This window comes from Pezoporus occidentalis, unplaced genomic scaffold (assembly GCF_034315485.1).
Source record: "Pezoporus occidentalis ecotype Australia unplaced genomic scaffold, CSIRO_AGI_Poc_V1 ctg29, whole genome shotgun sequence".
Lineage (NCBI taxonomy): Eukaryota > Metazoa > Chordata > Aves > Psittaciformes > Psittacidae > Pezoporus > Pezoporus occidentalis.
The window spans coordinates 2,072,005-2,092,328 of NW_026914829.1; the positions used below are offsets into that span (position 1 = coordinate 2,072,005).

The 20,324-nt window shown below is 40.7% G+C and overlaps 1 protein-coding gene across 1 annotated transcript in view; it reads left to right on the top strand.

Annotated features, from left to right (window-relative positions):
- Positions 1–1,592: 1,592 nt before the first annotated feature.
- Positions 1,593–20,324, top strand: part of COL21A1 (collagen type XXI alpha 1 chain) — a 107,620-nt gene continuing 88,888 nt past the window's right edge. The window contains exon 1 of the mRNA XM_062626143.1: positions 1,593–1,648. The gene's annotated coding sequence lies outside the window, so the exon portion shown is untranslated. The remainder of the gene's footprint in view (positions 1,649–20,324) is intronic.

A 20,324-nucleotide genomic window follows, 5' to 3' on the forward strand; every position in this document is an offset into this window, starting at 1 on the left:
AATGACACCACTGCTTTATTAATTAATGTAGATTCTGTTAAAAGCAAAGTTTATACATACAGCATTGCAATGTTTCTAAATTCATTCCTAGGAAACACAATTGTTAACAGAGCATCATCAAAAGTTAAAAATCATGCATGTTTAAGGCGTCACAATGCATTGATTTTTTTTTTTGCTAAAATAGGTATTGTCTACCTTATGACAGTTCATATGTAGGATCCCTCAAAAGCCTCTCTTCTAGAGGCTCTTTAACATAGGAATAAAACCCCCACAAAATACACATGTGCGCGTCTTTAGGTATGTATAGACACATTCATATGAATGAATTCACTGTCAGCAATCAAAATGTATCATCACAAACTGAGGTATACATTACTTTGTTGCTGAGCTGCTCGGTTTTCCAAATGTGTGGTCAGAGCAAGGATGGGAAACAAGGTATTGCTATCAGTGACGGTCCATTCAGGTGTTCTCAAATAGTGCCTTTCTGGGATATGATTTAGATTGAAAAACATCTAATCCTCTTGTGTGTTTGGATAGGCAGACAACAGCAGGTTTGATTTAGTTTTTTTTCATTCTTATTTGTACTGAACTGAAGGTGATAGCTCTTTCTGTCAAGTGTGGAGATGTTTGCCTGAACTTTGTGTGGGAGTGTGCAACACACACATTTACTACCTTGTTTGGTCACAAAAATCTGCAGCTCTTCAGCTATCCTCAAAAAAGGTTTCATGTTAAAGTGCGTCCGGTGAAGGTGAGGGAGGCATTTGTGTAACAAGTGCGAATAGTTTTGCATGGACAGAAAAGGACTTGTGCACCTGAGCTCTAGTATGGGTGGTAGTACTGTGGACGTGGTTGAAAGGGTTGTGTGGTGGTTACTGTAGGTTTGTGGGACAGCACAGAATCACACATTCATAGAATCACACATTTATAGAATCACAGAACGGTTTGGGTTGGAAGAGACCTTAAAGCTCATCCAGTTCCAACCCTGCCATGAGCAGGGACACCTTCCACTAGACCAGGTTGCTCAAAGCTCCATCGAACCTGGCCTTCAACACTTCCAGGGGTGGGGCATTCACAGCTTCTCTGGACAATCTGTTTCATTGTCTCACCACCCTCACAGTAAAGAACACCTTCCTTACATCTAATCTAAATTTACCCTCATCACTTCAGAAAGTGTGAAACCACATGTACAACAGGAGTGCTGAGGTGTGTGGCCAAATAATCTTTTAGTAAATTCCCCATACAAAGTGCTTCTGAAGTGAACAGTCCATCATCACCAAGTGACTTTAGGCTACTGGTCTGACCCTCTTGTATCAAATTACTTGCTAATTCCAGATGGACCCCTGAGTAAGGATGTTCTTCTAGAGCAGGGAAAGCCTATCTGACCTCCTGCCAGGGACCAGGCGGGATGGAGAGGGCGCGCAATTCGCGGGTGCATAGGAGGCGCCGGAGGGGCGCAGCAAAGCGGCGGGCTCTGCTCGGGGCCGTGCCGGGGCACGATGCCGGGACACGATGCCGGGGCGCGGGGCCAGGCGGAGGGGCGGGCGAGGGCGGTGCTGCCAGCGGGGCGGGGCGGGCTTCCGCGGGCCGGGGCCGCCGGCGAGCGGGCGTGGGGCAGAGTCGCGTCGCAGCGAGTAGAGCCCTTCGGCAGGTGCGGCCGGCGGGTGGCGGAGGCAGGGCGTGCGGCAGCCTGTAGGTCAGCGGGGCTCCCCGGAGGTGTGGGGAGGCGGGCGGTGGGCTCCCCCGCGTGCTTCAGCCCCGCGGGGCTCCCTTCGCTCCTCCGGAGCGGCTCCAGGGGCAGCCAGGGCCGGCGGAGACGGACCGGGACAGGCCCCCGCCCCGCGGAGCACGGACGTGCTTAGAGAGCCGCCGGTATGCGATGAGGGGATGTGTGCCCTACTTTTAACGGGGAGCTTGAAGTGTATTGTGCCAAGTGATGTGGGCTGGTGGCAGTGTGATTGCAGTGCGTGCAGGAGGGTTGTACTGGCGTGAAATCCTCACTTGTTTTTTGGCACGTGGTGAAATCATTTATGTCATGCTACGTCCTTCTGTCCGTACAGAAATCTGCTTTATTCTTTTATCACGCGTGAAACAAATTAACTAACTTTGTGTGTTAACTTCTGTGATATTTTGTGGCATGCAGTTCAGGCTTTACAATAGTAGAAGGGCTCATAATAACTCCAATTGTACTTGTTTCAATACCTAGAAGGAAAAAAAATTGCTTTGTGGGATGCTTCTGATTACTGCTCTTCAGTTGTGTAGTGCTTAGATGTGCATGGTACTTACAGTGCCAAAAGCATCTGGTCTCTGATTCAAGGATTTCACAGGCTAGAAGAGCAGTCTACTGGTTGATTCTGAAAGTCTTCCACCTTTCAGGCACCTGAGGAAGCCTTGTGAGTATAGTAGACTTAGTAAACATACATGGAAGCTTTCCCTAAGCTGTATTGATTGTGGGATGCTTATTGTATATATCTCAAATATTTATTCAAATGCATAATACTGAACTAAAGAATCATTACAAAATATTTATTTGAAGAACTGTTCTAAGTATTTTCCTTAGAAAATTTAGTTTTCAGCGTGAAGACTTTGATAGGATACAGCATATTAAGGATGTGCAAAATCAAGACAAACATCATTCTGGGATGCATAATAGGATGGTTGCAGGTGTGTGATGGCATCTCTTGGTAGTTGTGACTGGTCAGTACTGTCTGGGAGTTTGGACACCGCAGTTCCAGCAGAGTGTTGCCAGTTAGGTAGGAGATGAGTAGCAAAGGTGATCAGAGATTTAGGAAACATAACGTATGAGAAAATGGTGAAAGAACTGGAATGTTACAGTCTAGGGAAGAAAAGACTGATGAGAGATGTGATAACAATCTTCAACTGTGTAGTTGGTTGCTGTAGAGTGGCGGGAAACAAACTGTCTGCGCATTCAGTGGAGATGTAACAAGAACCAGCATGCTGAGATGCAGTAGGAGAGATAAGATTAAGTGGTAGGGAAAGTCCTATCTGATTGTACAGGTAATTGAGCATTGGACTGTCCAGGTAGGTGCAGAATCTCCTTCACTGGAACTTTTTAAGATCAGATCTGACATTCATTTGCCAGAAATGCTTAAGGCAAGGACCGCTGTGCCTTTGTACTGTGAGAGACACTACATGATCTTTCCAGGTCCCTTACAAGCCCCAGGGGTGGCAGAGGCTACCAGGAAGCCATACTGTGAACCCACACTCTTAGTGATCATGCATGTCAAAGAAGTGGCTTTGTAAGGTAAACATGGCTCAGTAATCCATTTATAAGATTCCACTCACCTGCCTAACTTTATACTAGTTTTTATGATTCTTCTTCCTTCTGCTCAAACTGCGTTTGCAGTTGAAGTATAGGAGCAGTGGTGGATGATCTGATTAAGAACATCACATCTTGGTTTGGCACCATCAGAAGCAGTAAATTCACTTATTGGTAAATGTTAGGAGATTGGAGCTGAGTTTCAAAGTACAGTTCTGTAAACTGTGTCACATTGCTCCCTTCAGATCCTTGGTAATACAGGTGCCTCTCGGGCAATCCATGAGGCAAAACTGCTTCAGTTTAATTTATCTGTATTTTGGCTCTGATTGTAATCTTTGAAATTACTTGGATTATAATTCAGTTCTTAAACATACTCTGAAAAGTGTAGTTTTTTTTTTACTGCATTTTCTACTGTTTTTTGCCAAGTCTAATTATTAGCTCATCTGAAATAGATGGTTGGACTGAGACTTGGCGTTTTCTTCCCTCACCTTCATTACCTAGAGGTTTTTGCTGCTTTGCTCAAGTTTTATTATTTTAGTGAGTTATTCTTTGTATTATTATTATCAATTTACATATTAATTATTTTAAAAATTCTGCCACAATTTTTGCTTTCAGTAACTGCTTGTGAAATTAGCCTCACGGTCCAAAAAAGGATGACTTAAGTTTTCTGAACAGTGCTGTTTTGTAAGAGTGGAAACAGACAAGGCCTAACCTCTCTTTCCAGGTTACTTATTATTTTGTGTCCATGTGTTCTGCCCTTACTGTTTTAGAGAGGCATTGAATAGATCTGATTGAGTCTTTCTAGTGTCTCTCTACAAGACGGGCCTTTTTAATGCTCTTAATAATCTGCATTATTGAGATGTCTTTGTTTCTGCCTTTTTTCTCTTCTTTGAGCTGACACAACCAGAGCCGAGTCCAGTAAAGCCCAGTAGCCCCATTGAAGACATGATGTTCATGAGACATCCTCTGCTGCTTTGTCTTCTGCTGCTTCCCATCACACCCATGGCGGCATGGTTCCATAGAGTACTCAAAGAAACCAAACTGCACCTTACAAAATGCATTGGTTTCCATTTATTGTTTCTGATGTCAGTTTCTTGCCCTATATGTCATTGAAGTTCCTCTGAATCATCTGAAGGGATGCATTTTGTCAGGGCACAGCAGCAGGGGCTCCCCATGGGGGTCCATCAGGGCAGGGCCTGGCAGACAGGGCCTGTCCCAATACTCCAGCCAGGAGCAGGGCAGCCAGGGGCAATGGGGCAGTCTCAGCCCTGGGCATTGGGACCCCCCTGAGGACAGGCTGAGGACAGGCTGGGATGTGGGTCTGTGTTTGGGTGCAGCTCAGTAGAGTCCGTGACTGGGTAAGGCAGTGAGGAACTGTAGACCAGCCCTTCTGTGGCATCATGAGGTAGGGGGCTGTTGGCCCTAGGGGGCTGACAGGGGGTTCTGGGCTGTGGGAAGTGGCCAGTAAAGGCCTGTTAGTGCTATGAGGGCCCTGACATATTTCAAAGATTCACTGATTGTGTGAAATCTATCCATGAGCACAGTAGTGGTGATCTGAAGTATCGGAGGATGTAGGCTTTAGGGTGAGCCAGAAGGAACTGGAAGGCAAGCTTTGCCATTTGTCCAAGGGTGATGGTCCCAAGGAGATTGCTGGAGAGTGTATCTGCCCCAGTTAAACAAAACAACAAGGTCTGATTGTTTTGCAATAGAGATGTGTGTGGTTCAGCGCTCTGTCCTTCTGCAGGACCTCCTTGGCTTGCTTGTGCTGGAGCCTGTAGGGGTACAGGGTTTGATGTCCCATGTGCATGTTCTTCCTGGAGAATCCAGTGCATGTCCTTGAGCCCAAGCAGTGACCACATACAGATCCTTGCATTGCAGAAGGCTCCATCAGCCGTGTTCTACTTGTAAGTAGCCAACTTTACTCATCTGGAGTAAAATATAGGAGTAAAGCAGAAAATTAAGGAGGTTGCTACATATTATACATATAATACATATTGCTTTGTTAAATAAATTAAAAAAACAGAACCCAAAAAACAGTCGAGGCTTAGTGTTTCTTCCCTGCTTTTGCCCATGAAAATAGGCTGGGTCCTGCCAGGCTTCAGTGTTGCGTCAATTAGAACTGGACTGGCAGTGGAAAAAAACAATATATGGCAGAAGAAAACTCAGACCTTTGGGAGGGGTGCATAGACAGAATGGATTGAAAGACTTGTTTCTTCTGTCTAGTTTCTGGGGTGCTGTGAGACTCACAAAAGAAACTTTTCTAAATTACCATTAATCTGCACAGACATTGTTTTAAACCAGCACTGATTGATTTAGCCTTCCAGGGTAGATGTCAGACACACTATTCGTGATTAACAGCAGATAGAAACCAGATTGATGAGCAGTGTTGATCATACTGAATAATATTCTGAATGGAAACGAGTACAAAGTAAATACATGTCAACCTTTTGGAATTTTGCGTGATTTATATCATTTCAGTGTTGGATTGAGTAATTGATCTTTTTATCAGTGTCTTTTATGCTGCAATAAAACAGGATTTAAATAGTGAGAAGTTAATAGCTGCTCTAAGTAAAATACACAGACACTGGAATGAGACACATTCTCTTATAACTAAGAACATGCAAAAATTGCAGGGAAGTTTGTTTGAACTTGATGTGATGAAAAATAAAACTATCATTTATGCCAGTGGGAGATTTACATTTTTTCTTTAAGTCTCTGTGAGTTCAAAGTAAGTCTGTTAAGATTACTGCATTAGTACATAGAAAATCTAAATTTCTGCCTTTTATATTAGTACTTTAAGGCCTCTTCACAGTTCAGCTTTTTAGTCCAAGATTTTTCTTTCTCCCATGATTAGTTCCAGCAGTACCTTGCGCTGAAGCTCTGGTCTGAGGCATGGGATGCTGAAGTAATAACAAAGAGGGGCTGGAGGCATCTTAGCAGCGCAGAAAGAAATAAATACTGATGTGGCAAAGTGAGTGGGTTCTGGAGATTGCAGGGGGGAGGGCAAGGAGGGGCTGGGATCAATTGCAGCTCTCCTAGGGCAGGAGGGGCTGAGAAGTGTCTGTAAGGGCCATCGCTTTTGGCAGTGGGGTTAGGGGTGGAGGTCCTCTGGGAACTGATGCGGGGAGAGGTGCGAGGAGGGCTCAGGGGATTTTTAGAACCAGGAGGGTTTGTGGAAGCTTTGTGGCAGCAGAAGCTCTCTTACTCCCTCACAATTTTCATCCAGACCAGCTTTCCTCATTGTCTTCTCTACTGTCCCATGCGGTGGGTGCCTCTTATACCTCTGCAGCCACTGATTTTTCCTTGAGCTAACAGTTTTCCTTTCCCTATTCATTAGCCCCTGCCAACTCTCCTCCCCCTTCCAGGCTTTGGGAAAAGGGCTGGGATCTCAGTGTCACTTGGTCTGGAAGTTGGGAAGGTAATAAAGGGAGGTATGAGGAGAGCTAAGTGGAAGACAGCACTTCAGTGACCTTGAAGAGCAAGGTTTGCTTCTCTTGGAGTCCTGTGTGATGTGAGAGAGATGTACAGCACAGGGGTATGGCAGTGTGCTATAGGGGTATGTACACTCATCTCTGCTCTTTTAGGTGGTGGCAGAATTGGTATGTAAACAGGAGATGCTGATCAATGGTTTGGGATGCAGCTCTGCCATCCCCATCTTCTTTGGCATAGGTAAAATCTGCTGGTAGAAGTGGACTACTTGCTTACAGGTCTGCAGGTTTGTGTGTGTGTGTGTAGAAGACCTTGAACAAAAATGTCATTGTTGAGGCTTTGTATGTTTTAATTGGGAAGTTGAGATCATCTTGGAGGGCTCTAAATTTGTGTGTGTGGACATGGTGTACCTACAGCTGAAGCAACTGTAGCATGCTGTGATGGGACAAAACTGGTATGATTTTCTTTTTTTTTTAAAGATTTTTTTTCTGTGGAATATCCTAGAAAAGCATCTTTATCCAAGTTGTCTCTGAAAAAGGGAATCTGAGTTGTTGGAATGAAGAATGTCCCAACTTCTGTGGTTGTGGTGTACATTAAAAGTGATACTTGATTAGCTCAGAACATTTTTGTGTGTTTTAAACACCATTTACCCAAAGCTCTCTCTTTTTTCTTGCTATTTAGTCCAATTTATCAAATGTATGGTATTGATTTGCATTATCCAAACTGCCAATTATTTCCCCCTTTCTTTTGTGTAAATCTTCAGAGCCATGGTGATGTTAAAGATGTTCTAACTTGCCGGGACTCATTTATATCCTACATCAACAGAAAGTGGGAAAAAAAACCCCTGAGCTCTAGGTTGAGATTGAGCCAACAATTTTTAAAGCATGCTAGCTTGTATTTTCCAAAATATTTTATAACAATCAGTACTTTCTTCATTAAGTAGAGTTAATGATTTCCAAAAGTGTTTTTTTTTCTTTTTTTTTTCAGTGAAAACTGTTACAGCATATAAAAATGAGCCCAGTTAAGGTGATTTGAAGACACATAAGAGTGCTGCAGTTGATACAACAGGAGTATGTCTAGGCTCAGCCTTTAACAGATACTTGGGAAGTCTTTGTTTTCAAGAGCACCTTGTGCTTCTTTTGGTCTCAATAGTAATTCCAGTTCTCACCCCGTTATGAGTTCCTTAATTCCACAAGAGCTTGCAGTATTTTATGTGGAGAGGTCAAGATAACATTCCATAGCAGTATCAACAGTACAGTTTATTAAAATACCAGATTATTGAGCTCTTTTTAAAATCTTGTGGTATAACCTGTGCTTCACTGAACTGTTGCCAGGCTAGCAGGGGCGCTGCCAGGAAGGGACCACACAGTTCCATGATGAGTTTTCTAGATTATCAGTGTTTATGTGAAGATGTGTGAAGTGGTATTTTAATTCTATTCCTGATATCAGACACTTAAAAGGTTCAAATTATAGGTGCAATTAGAGAAATGCCTACTGCCTTCTGTGTTCCCAAATGTAGTAATTTATTTTTCTTATTTTTTTAACCACCTGGGATCTCCTGGATGGCTCTGTTGGAGCTCTGGTTGAGACAGACTATTGTACAGAGATCTAAGCAAGGCTGTTTCAAAAAATGTCTTTTCCTATAATTGCAGCTCTCTTTGACCAGATCAGCATGTTCCTGCTTGCTTGCTCGCTCTTGGGATCTAACACTGATTTCCTACTATTTCCCCTTTTTCACTGCAAGTAGAGAAGATGATAGAATATCCCCAGTTAAATAAGAGGAGAAAATAATCACTGTAAGCATTGTTGCAGTGTTCTGTGTGAAGAGGAAGCAGGTCATCTATGCAGTAACTTAAATAGTGGATGAATTATGCAGAATATGACTTGAATGGCCCATTGCTGGACTGTTGGCGTTGTGAATTCAGTCCTCCCTCGGCTGTGGGAAATGTTTCAAAGCAGAAAAGCACTTTATTGAGTGTTTCTCTGAGATTAGACTTTATGCCCAAGTCAAAACCCCAGGGGAAAGTTATATAATGCTGAAGTTCCATTTATTTAGAGGGCTGATTACTTATGGGAGGAGGACACAGAAGTCTCTAGCTCTTAAAATCTTGCCCTTGATAGTACAGGACTTAAAGTAGTAGTCTTCTCCTGGAAGAATGTAAGTCAAACTGAATGCTAGTGTTTTGCTAAGGAATTGTGTGCCCTCTTTTCCCAAGTGGAATGATATCTGTCTAGTTGTCTCATTTTGTTTAAAATGTTTTCATTAGGAGGGAGTGGAACTGGACAGGCAGAAGTGAGAGAACTTTTGAGATATGCCATGAGATTCACCATGAACTCCTAAGATAGAACAGTGTGGAAAAATACAGCCAAGAACACTGGAGCTATGTAAAGAGTGGAGCCTTTCATAGAAACTTCAAACAAAGGATACTCTAGGTGGAAATGCAAAAACAAAAGGTGTTAATATGTTGAGGGGAATATTCAGAGACAAGCCCCCTAGTTATCTTACTTACCAGAGGGAAGTGGAAACTCTCACCTACTGAAAAGAAGTCTTTGTCTTTCAGAAACTCTGTCACTTGCAGAGAAAGCAAGGATCAAATGGCAACCATAAGCAAACCAACCAAACAAATTAAATAGCTTTTTGAATAGCTCTACCTGGAAGTGGAAAGAAACGAACAGGGAAATGATGGCAATTAAGAGACCTGGAGGAGATTTTTCCTATGCCTGAAAAGCAAAATTGAGAATCCTTCAGGTCCCATTTAGAATTGCAGAAATCATGAGAAATCACTGATAATAACACTTGTCTAAATGCTGTCAATGTATTAAACGGTGAGAAATATACTCTTGCAGTATCATAGAAGATAAAGTGATAAAGGAGTTGTTTGGTTTTTACTGCCATGGAAAAGAATGAGGCTTGGGGAAAGGAAGGAAGATTTGCTGAATAGGGGTAACAGTGATTTTTATTTATTTATTTCTTTTAAAGCCCTAGACAATGGAGTTTTATGTTTGTTATTCCCTAATGAATTTCAAATGAGAAGAAAGGAATGTAATTGTTTGCCCCTGTGATGAAGTCCATTTGCTGTGTAAAGAGGCCCACATGGTCATGGTGTGCTCATGACTCAGCTTGACAAATTTTGCCAAAAGAGGGGGGAGAAGCCAGGGTGCAGAGGATTTCGCTAAGGAGCTCAAAAGAGAGAACAGCTGCATCTAATTTTCAGAAGCACATACTTGTCTTCGAGGAAGCCGAGCAGTACCAAGAAAAAAGCTTAATTTGTATATCCTGAAGAGTAAAGGCATCCGTTTATTTTATCTCATGTTTTCTGATCTGATTTAAACAAGGTATCTGCCCTCAGAAGAGGTGTTTCTTGCAAAAGAGAATTTCTTCTTTGTGTATGCATAAGTATACCTACTTATGCCAAGTACTCAGAAGTTCATGGTTTGATGGTACCTGAAGTAGCAAGAAAAAGGCATTCAGCAAAACTGCCTTGGAGCTGTCCAGTACAGACCATTTCCTTTGCAAAAGTTTCGGTCCTCTGCAGAAGAACTGATTCTCTCTGCTCCTTGATACTTGACCACATGCAGTTTTGGATTAGTTTCCCGGTTCAATCTGTCTTATTTTTAAATAGAGCTGGGGTAATGGGTGTCTTCTGCAGAATTATTTATAGGTTGTGTTTGGAAAGTTGGGCCACTGCAGGCAATGAAATCCTGCTCAGAAATCAAACTGATATGAAATTTCTGTTATATGCTGATTTCATCCTGGAAACTCCACTCTACCAACACCATAATAGAACTCAAGCATGGAAGATCGACACCTTCAGTAAATAGGTAATCACTTTAAATCATTAGCCTATTTTCTTGTTTGATTAAAGAGGAGTCATCCTTTCTTTCCTGAAAATGGATAGGCAAAGAAGTAGAGAATATTTTTATAATGTGGAAAATATTAATAATTCATAGTGCAGACGGCTTTGAGCAATAGTGTACTCAGTAGCTTCTTTAGGGTTTTGCTATCCAAGATGTCTCTGAGCAGAGCTGAAGAAGTGTCTCTCTGACACTCACTCGGTGATGCTCCATAGCACTGATGGACAAGACTTGCCCATCAAAGGCTGTGCCTGACTCCAATCTACCCTTCACCACTAGGAGGTTGCCATATGGTACAGAGGGTTCCTGTGGTGGTTTAAACCCAGCCAGACAGCTTGTTCACTCACTTCCCCCCCTTCTTGCCCTCCCCCTACTCCTGGAGGGACAGAGAGGAGAATCGAAAAGAATGCAACTTCCCCAGGTTGAGATAAGAACAGTTCAGTAACTAAGATATAACACAAATCACTACTGCTACCACCAATAATAATAGTGATAAAGGCAATAACAAGGGAAGAGAATACATCACCTCACCACCAGCCGACTGATAACTCGCTCCCCCTCCCAGCCCGACCAAGCACCAACTGATACCTCCTCCAGCCCTCCAGTCCCAGCCCTTCCGGGTAACTCTCAGTTACATCCTGGGCATGACGTGCTGTGGTATGGAATACCTCTTTGGTCAGTTTGGGTCAGGTGTCCTGTCTCTGCTTCCTCCTGGCTTCCCCTCCTCCCTGGCAGAGCATGAGGCTCACAAAGTCCTTGGCCAAACCAAAATATCATTGTTATCAGCTCTGTTCCCGGGCTGAAAGTCAAAACACAGCACTGCACCAGCTACCAAGAAGGAGAAAAATGACTGCTACTGCTGAACCCAGGACAGTTCTGTACCTGTTAGTTGTACCCTGTTCTTACCTCTTAGCTTACTAGAGGACTAAAATATAGAAATAAAGCTTTCATGAAATTTTGAACCTTTTTTTAATTCATGTTAGTTAAGTCTACTAAAACTTTGTCTATGAAGCAAACTCCACAGACAGGGAGCATCATATATGTAAGGGAATACATTTAGAAACTCTTCAGCTGGATGCATTTTGATCTCTTTTTTTTTGTGTCTGTTGTCTAACAGATTATTTATTGCTATATGCTGGATAAGTTTGTTGTGAAACTATCTTTTTTTTTTTAATTTATCTTGTTCTGTGTTTGCTTAATAGTTGTTCATGCTGCTGGCTTACAATATGTTTGACAGTTTATGAATCCCGCAATTTAGTGTTTCTAATAACGCTATAAAAATGAACATGAATCTCATGCATCATGGAGAGAAAATATGAATGAAATGATTTTATGCTGGTGCTTCACAGCATAAATGCAGGCATTGAATTCTGATGAATCTGGAGGTTTTGGTTTGTACTATGACAAGCACTAACGACACCTCATTTTGTAACTAACTACTTTGCACTGAGTATTTAAAAATTAACTGGTGAAAAAAAAAGTAAAAACTTGCTATTGTTATCTCCAGCATCTTCAGTGTTCTGGTGAGAAATGATCAAACTCTTAGGAACGCTTACAAAAGGTTAAGGATTGGATACAATTAAAAAGGATCACTTCCAAAAGGGAGGCTGCAGGATACCATGGTCTAAAGAATCTGTGCTAGTAATGCTTTTAAACCATGGCTTTTCATTTACCGTAAGAAATGCAAATTTGAACTGACATTTAACAGATGAATTTATCTCTGCAGGCCTTCTTTATATGAAGTCACGAAGACTGCAAGCTTGGTGCTTTTGTCCAGCTTTGATCCCTAGGTTCAAGTGCCAGAATAAACACTGGAAACGTGTTTGCTCTGAAATAGTGCAAGTGATGCTCAAGACTTTGTGTTCTTGGGAAGACTGAGTATATTAGAATTCCCTCCTATATATAAACAAAGAAACAAACCCCAGATCTACCCATTTTTCTAAGAGTACCAGTTTGGCACTTTAAAAAAAAGCCCATCTCAACTTGAATAACTCTGGATTATGTCTGAAAGTGCATCTGGCATCTTCAGAAATGTCAAATTTCTGGCGTGAATAATAGCATTGTGTTCCTTCCACTTTTTTGAAAACCATGTATTAAAATTTATGATAATGTAAAATCTGCTTTTTTTTTTTTTTAATTTTGAAAAGGTAAGTTATACACCCATTTATGCAAGAAAGCTAGCTTAAGTAAAGGTGGCTGATTCAGAAGTGTGATGCTCCTGAACTACTAGCAAATTCTAGGCCCCTTACTGTAAAAAAGAAATAAAGGGCAGAACTGTTTGCTCTGTTCTTTTGAACAGAAAAATTTCAAGTGGAATGGCATGAAGGAGGCAGAACGGGAAAGTCTTCAGCTATTTACTGTGTGTGCTATAATTCTGTAAAATACATAATTGATCAGAGTATTCTGAGGTAGCATGCTCTTTATGCAAAGTAGTATTTAATTATTGCTCAAAAGAGGGGGAAAAGTGCCTTGTTTATACTAGTTCCCTGGTGGAAATCTAGGAGGTGTGTGGGTGATGAATGCTTATGACTGGGATTACTGCTGAGTATAGTAGCAAATCTCATCTCTGGGGCCCGGGTGACTCTCTGACCCATATGTTGAAGATTTCTTCATAGCCATAGAGTGGGAGGAAAGAATTTGCCCTCTTCCCATGTGCTGTACCTTGCAAGATGGAACAGGATGCTGCATTCCACCCCCACTCCATCCTTGCAGTGCCAGGTTGTGGGGAATTGTCTGCAATAGCTGAAGAATAATTTTTTTTGCAGTTTGTAACATTGAGATTTCTGAGAATTTCCAAGTGCGTAACAAACTTGCATGACTGTGACTGTTGTAAAAACAAGCACCTCTTGGACTTTAGTGTAGTTCTCATGGCATCCTGGAGATTTGGAGTTGTACTCCTATTGTACTATTAAATCCTGAAAGTCTGAATGTTAAACAAGTGGCCTATAGCAGAGATTGTCTGTGGCAAGAGAAAAGAAAAAAAATATATATATCTTGTAGGTAAATGGTTATAGCAGTATTACAGGGCTCAGGGGCTTTTTCATAGGGAAAGATGAGATGGTACTCAAGGTTCTGATACCTTAGTAGTGGGAGAATTACTCCTCAATATCACTGTATAGCTCAACATAAAACAAGAATGTGATAACTGGGCAGTTATGATACAGATACAGTGCTATGTATCCAACTATGAAGTATATGTGAAAATTCAAGCACACAAAGACATGGGAGCATTTTTAACACGCTAATGGAAACTGACCCTAAACAACAAAAGAGAAGAGCTGGAGTTACTCATGAAAGGGTGAAATCCACCAGTACGAAAAATCACAGGCAGTAAGAGGCCACTTTGAATGTTGAAAGCTGAAGAGCTGGTAGATGTCATTGCTGACTTCAAACTGGAAGATACTCGATAGGTATCTAACAGGCAGGAATACAGCTGCATATTCTGTGTGTGTGATTGGGAAGAGTAGCTGCTGGGTGTACTCTGAATACCTAAACTTTGTCTGCTGGTTACTTGCCTGTCTGCTGGTTTTGTTGCCAAGAGGAAAGGTCAAGGTAGGGGTGGCAGTGGACTCCCGTGAAGCCCCATTCTGTTCTCTGTGGCAGCAGGGTAATGTACCTAAGGGACAGGGTACATGCACCTTAAGGGCAAGTGCCCTGCAAGTTGTATTCTGAAAAGTGAGGAGGGTAGTGGAAATGAACTGCAGAGGTATGGAAACGTAGAGATTGGAAGGGACCTCCTGGGTTCATCCAGTACAACCTCTGCTCAAAGCAGACTCAGTGTAGGCTGGATAGGGTCTTGTTAAGTCCAGATTTGAGTAACTTTTGCAGTTGAGATCTCCCAGCAGCTTTCTCTGCATTCAGGTAGGGAGGCTGGGGATAGGGGAGGGAGGAAGAAAACCTAATTTTATTCCTGTTTCCCACTTAGGCTCCCACAGCCTCCGAACAGTATTGACCAGGACTGCACGAAGTTTCCTCATCCTTGCTCCCCATGCCCCAGGAGTCCTATGGAGTCCTGTAGACATCTTGCCTTCCTCTCAGTTTTCTTGTAGTGACTTGTGTCCGTGGCACTCCCCTCAGTTCAGTATGTGCTTTTGCTCTGGGACTGTGACAAAACACACAAGTATGTTTTGATGTTTGAGGTTGTATTGATTTAGTGTGGCAGGGTTTTGGTATCAGGGGTTGTACGGTGTGAAACAAAGCTGGAAGTAGAGGAATACATGGGAATTTTCTGGGGAGGGAATACATAGAGATGTGTAGTGCTGGAAGGTCCTGGCTATCTCCCCACCTTATACCTTTGCAAAACCTTGGTGTGATTTGCCTGTTCATTAGTTACTCCTTTGTGCAGCTACTGGGTCTTTAGTTGCTTGGTGGACTGAAGGAAAAACATGAAGGTGCTTTATGAATGTAATAAAAATTTTCTTCATATAGCAGGCTGTCAGAGTCTCCCATTGTAAAGAATCTGAGCTTGAATACTTGCTGGAATATCTTTAGTCTTCTTGCAGGTGCAAAGCAGCTAAGCGTGTACATTTTGCATGGTTTTAATTTTTGCTTGGGATCATACTTTGGAACTGTGAGTGTTTCTCAAAGTACCAGATTTTGGATATACTTGAAACAGCAAATGTTTATGTTTTCTTCTTTAAGCATGCATGTGCTAAATTTCTGTTTTCTTCCCTCAAAAACCTGTTTAAAATATTAAGGGTCTGATTTAGTATCACGGGAGACAACTGGAGTTCTTTCAGAGTTTTCGTTCGGGTCCCAAATTCCTCTGGAATTTCTACCATTTCCATTCCATCATTCACAGCCTCCTTTGAATGACTGGTTAATATTTTCAGTAAAAAGACTAAGTAAAAAAAAAACCAACAAACAACCAAAAGCTATTGTTTAAAAACCATAGAATTGGTAAAACTAAAATTCTTTTTGTCAATTTACCTCATATGAATTATCTCAGTTTGATGTCAGTGGCTTCATATATCATTGTTAAAATGATAACATATAATTGAGTGTTTTGAGTCTACTTCATGATACCTTCATGTGTAGTCTAAAGACTGTTCTGCTAAGTTAAATGGAAAAAACATCCATTCATTCTGTATCATAAAACAATAAAATCAAGTTTTGAAGTTTGGACAGAGGCTTTAACCAGCTTTCCCCATGGCTACAGATTGCTATTAAAAAAAACAAAGCAAAAAACCAGAATCTGTTTAGCCTTTTATTGTGTTTCTGATGTTTCTGGAAATGGGGGAAGAAGAGGGAGGGCAGTCAAAGAATTGTAAAGGACCAAGCTTTCAAATAAAGTTTTGGAACAGCTAAACCAGCGGTCATCATCCTTATTTCCTGCAGCATTTGACAGTATTTAATTAGCAATGAGAATAGCATTAAGTACAATTTGTGGAAAGAGAAAACCAACATGTGGCTGCCCCTTCCCTGAAAGGGTTCAAGGTCAGGTTGGACTTTGAGCAACCTGGTCTAGTGGAAGCTATCCCTGCCCATAGCAGAGGGGTTGAGACTAGGTGAGCTTTAAAGTCCCTTCCAACCCAAACCATTCTATGATTCTATAATAGCACTGATGGTCTTGATCCATCGTACTCGATGAAGGAATTCAAACCTGTTTGAGGGATAAACAAGACAAATAGAAGAAAAAGATAAGAGAGAAAATATAACTTCTGGTTTTGAAGTTATATTTTGTTGGCCCTTACTTGCATGAGGCAAACACAGCCCAAAAGCTGTCCATCTTTCCTTCACTTAGCAAACATTTCAAATCACCTCTTGTGTATTTCATACTACTGCTCCCTTGTTTTCACAGCAGATGTTGCAGTCATTGCATTGCAAAGTAACATTATAGCTAACCCAGCCCTACCCTCGCTTTTTTAAAAAGTGGAGAACAAAAATAAAAAGATGGAAAGAAAATAAAGGTTAGGGGAATAGAAAGAAGCAAGTGACAAGTTACTGGTGGAAATGGGTATCTTGTGTGTCAGGACCTAGCTGAATTTAGTAGCACTGACAGGGTTTCTGAATCCTGGGCTGGCTTGCTTTTCTCAAGACTTTGAGCCCGCAGCAGTAAAGGACAAGCAATTCTGTTTATCTCTGGTCAACTAGTCTTCAAATTGCATTAGAAATTCTTACGTGGATTGGTTCCATTTTTATGTTGCCTTTATGCCTCTTTCTATGAACATTTGTTAGAGATTGTTGTAGCTTTCTCTCAGACTTGAGCCGATTTCTATAATGCTTTCAGTGTAAACTATATATAATTATATGTAACTATAATTACGATATATAATTTCCAGTTTATTGCATTACATGCCACAATGTCTATTTTCCTTCTGTTTACCAACAGTTGTCACTGGCCCAATTGAAGTCTACAGTCCTTTGCTCAGGCAAAATGGTCTCCCAAACTATTGCTCAGGGTAGTTATTTGTATTAAATAATTTTTTGTTTCCCTCTTTGGTAACATAGATACATATACATGTGCACACGTGAAATTTGAACATTTTGGTTTCCTGTAGCAGTAAGTTCAAACATCTCTCATGCAGGATGCTATTACTGTATGCTAGATGAATTTCAACTCTACAATTTGAGTGTCAGATGTTATCCTATTGATTAGCTGTTTTGTTTTCCTTGGGTCCATCCAAAGAGGGAAAATTCTATGGAATCTCAAGTTGCTTGATAAAGAGAGAAAAAACAGCATGGGCTTTTCACAGATGGAATGAAATCATGGTTTCCAGGGAGATCTCAAATTCATTTGTTGCAGGCAGAGTGCTGAACTGCCAACTGTGGTTGCTTACATACGTTGCCCATCCCATATTGTTTTCCAATCAGTCGTGTATCAGTCCAGCGCTGTGGTAAGCCTCCTTTTTCTTTAATGTATAATAACTAATTGCCAGCACCTGGCCCAGCATCCTCTTGGAATGGGAATAAATCCAACAAAGTGCAAAGTGCCAGAAAAAAATTGATTTAAAAATACAAGCCTTCTGTGACTTCAGATCTTGGAGCATAAAGAGCAAATTTCTCTGCTGTAGACTGGAGGAGTCTGTGGGTTTGCTGTGCTTTACTGAATCATGTGAAAAATGAACAGTCAGGCCATGCCACTTAAGAGGGTTCTTTGCTTTCAGAAATATGTATCTTCTTGCTTGGGTTACAACATCTATTCAACTGCTTACTTTGGTCTTTGATATACAGCATCAAAGTTGGTTTAAAACCTTTATGCAGTTGATACAAAGCCTTCTTTCTGAAATATGTTGAAGATATATAATTTCTTTAATCCTCTCTGCTCCTTTATATGATCTGCATGAAGTATTACATAATCTGCATAATACTTTATGCAGAGTATATATATATATATATATATAAACTATAAATATGTAATCTTACCATGCAGTACTAATTCCCATGGGTTTATTTTGTTTGTATTGAATACCTTTCATAGTGGAAATTGTAATAATGTTTCAGAATAGTTTCATTTAAACTACCAGTCCTTTGTTTTTTGTTTTTTGTTTTTTTTTTTATTTTTGTATATTACGTCTCCCTAAAACGTCCTTTCGAGTGAAGATCAAAGTGGTTTCCTTTGTCAGTAGTTTTGGGCAATACTCTTTTGACTGCTACGTCAGCCATTTTTAATGAGAGATTTAATTTGTGGCTGTGGCACAAAGGAGTGAAATACCAAACATAAATTTGAAGTGGTTGTTAGTGCCTTTAGTGAGTTTTTGGAGAGAAATCCAAAATCTGTGTCTGAGCAGCAGGAGCATGGCTTGAGGGACCACGGATGTATATGCAGAGACAGATGAGACTGATTTTTGAAAATGCAGTCAAGATGTGATGCTTCTGTTTCTCTGAGGTCTCCAATATTCATTCACTTTCTGTCGGTGCTTGGACATTCTCCTTCAGCTCACCCAGATTGCTTTGCCATTTGCCCTGCATAGCTCCCATTGCTGCAGCTGTGGACTTGACATCCTCACTTACTCAGCTACAATAGGTCTTTGCCTGCATCTGCTCTTGCTGTTTTTCATGTGTTTCTCCAGCTGTCTGGAGATCTCTGTTCTTTAGTCTTTCTATCAGGTAGGCTTTTAGATTTTTAGAGATAGGGGAAACACAGCTGAGCTTCTTACCCTTGCCACTGTTGCAAAAAGAAAGACAGCAAAGGTAGTGGAAAAGGGAAGGGGAAGCCCAAGCAAAAACCCCATTAACCTTTTCTTCTTAAGGGAGCCCAGGCAATGCTTTTGGCTTGATTTCAAGGTTAAGCAATAAAATACATCAAACTGCACTCTGGGCACTTTGTATGGCCATGTATTCTTATATAGATGAGAATGGAATAATTTCAGAATTACTTTTCATTCTTGTTGTACCATTAAAGAAAAAAAAGAAAAAAACCCACCTCACAATATGTGTAATTAAACACATAATTTTCTTTCTTGATCCCTCTTAATAAGAGGTCATTTGAACTACTCTGCAATCATGTATTTAATGTTGTAGAACATTCCTGGTATGAATGTGATTATGCTGGTGATTATGCCAAAATAGTTAATTCCAACATAGAAAGAAATGTTATGGCAAATACTAATGTACTTGTCACTGTTGGAGATTTTATCTATTTATATACAACCTTGTATTTATGTATGTGTGTATATATATGTGTGTGTGTGTAAACTGAGCCTAAATTAACAGTGTCTTTGTAACCTTACCCTTCCCAGGAAATGCTGTTATTTTTTCAAATGTTTTTAAGTATAATAACCTCATCAGTTGTGCCCACCAAGAAAAATAAATGAAGAGGAAACATATATCGAAAACAAGAATGCAGAATGGGACTGAAATCCAAGTGAAATAAACACAGATTCACATGTATTACTTGATAAAAGTAATTGACTTGGAGTAACTCCATAGACTTTTTGAATGCTTAGGACTGATAGTATAAGTTAGGAATAAACAGTTAAATTGCCCTAACATTTTATTTGTACAACCTGTTAATTTTGAAAACAGAGAGAACAAATATAAGAAGGTGGTGCAATGTTGCATTGCTTTTCCACATTATTTAATGTATATAAATCAGGATTTTCAGGGTTGCTTTACTCTTACTATACAGTTTCTATAGTATTGTGTAAGTTACAGGAATGCAAAGTATCTCCTGTATGTCCTTTCAATCATTATTGTTGTACTGTTTTAATATTTATTTTTTTGTAGGCCAAACCGAATGATCTCTGGTTAAATTAAGAGATGTTTATACAGTGATGTAATAGGAGAGAAGTGTTAATTTATACTTGGAAGGTGAGATATTAACCTGTGGTCTGGTTATTTTCCCAGAATGCTGGAAGAGGTTAAAATCATACCCTTCCTGGCTTCATTCTTAGGCAGTAACTAGTGATGGGAAGAAGTGAAGGAACTTATCCTCTCAGTATTTATCTTCAGTGTGGTTCTTCAGGAAGAAATCTTTATGCAACAGAGAAGCCAGGGCTTCCAAAGAAAGGAAATCTCTGCCCCTTCCGCCCTTCTGCAGTTTGAATAGTAAAAAAACTGCACTGAAGAAGAGCAAATATTTTTTTATTCTGGAACACTGCAAATTGCTCTGAGTAGAAAGTTTCCTCAGAGAGTATTCCTGGGAAGAGTAAAATGATATGCTTATCTGGGTGCTGGAAAGCTGGAGCTGGGTATGGGAAGACTGCATCAGTAAACTGCCTTTGCGATACAGAAGGTGCTGCTTTTAGGCATTTTAAAAGCAAAGAAGTGGAAATTCTGCTTAGGCACCTAAATTTCCTACTGAAAATTTAGATTTGAAGTT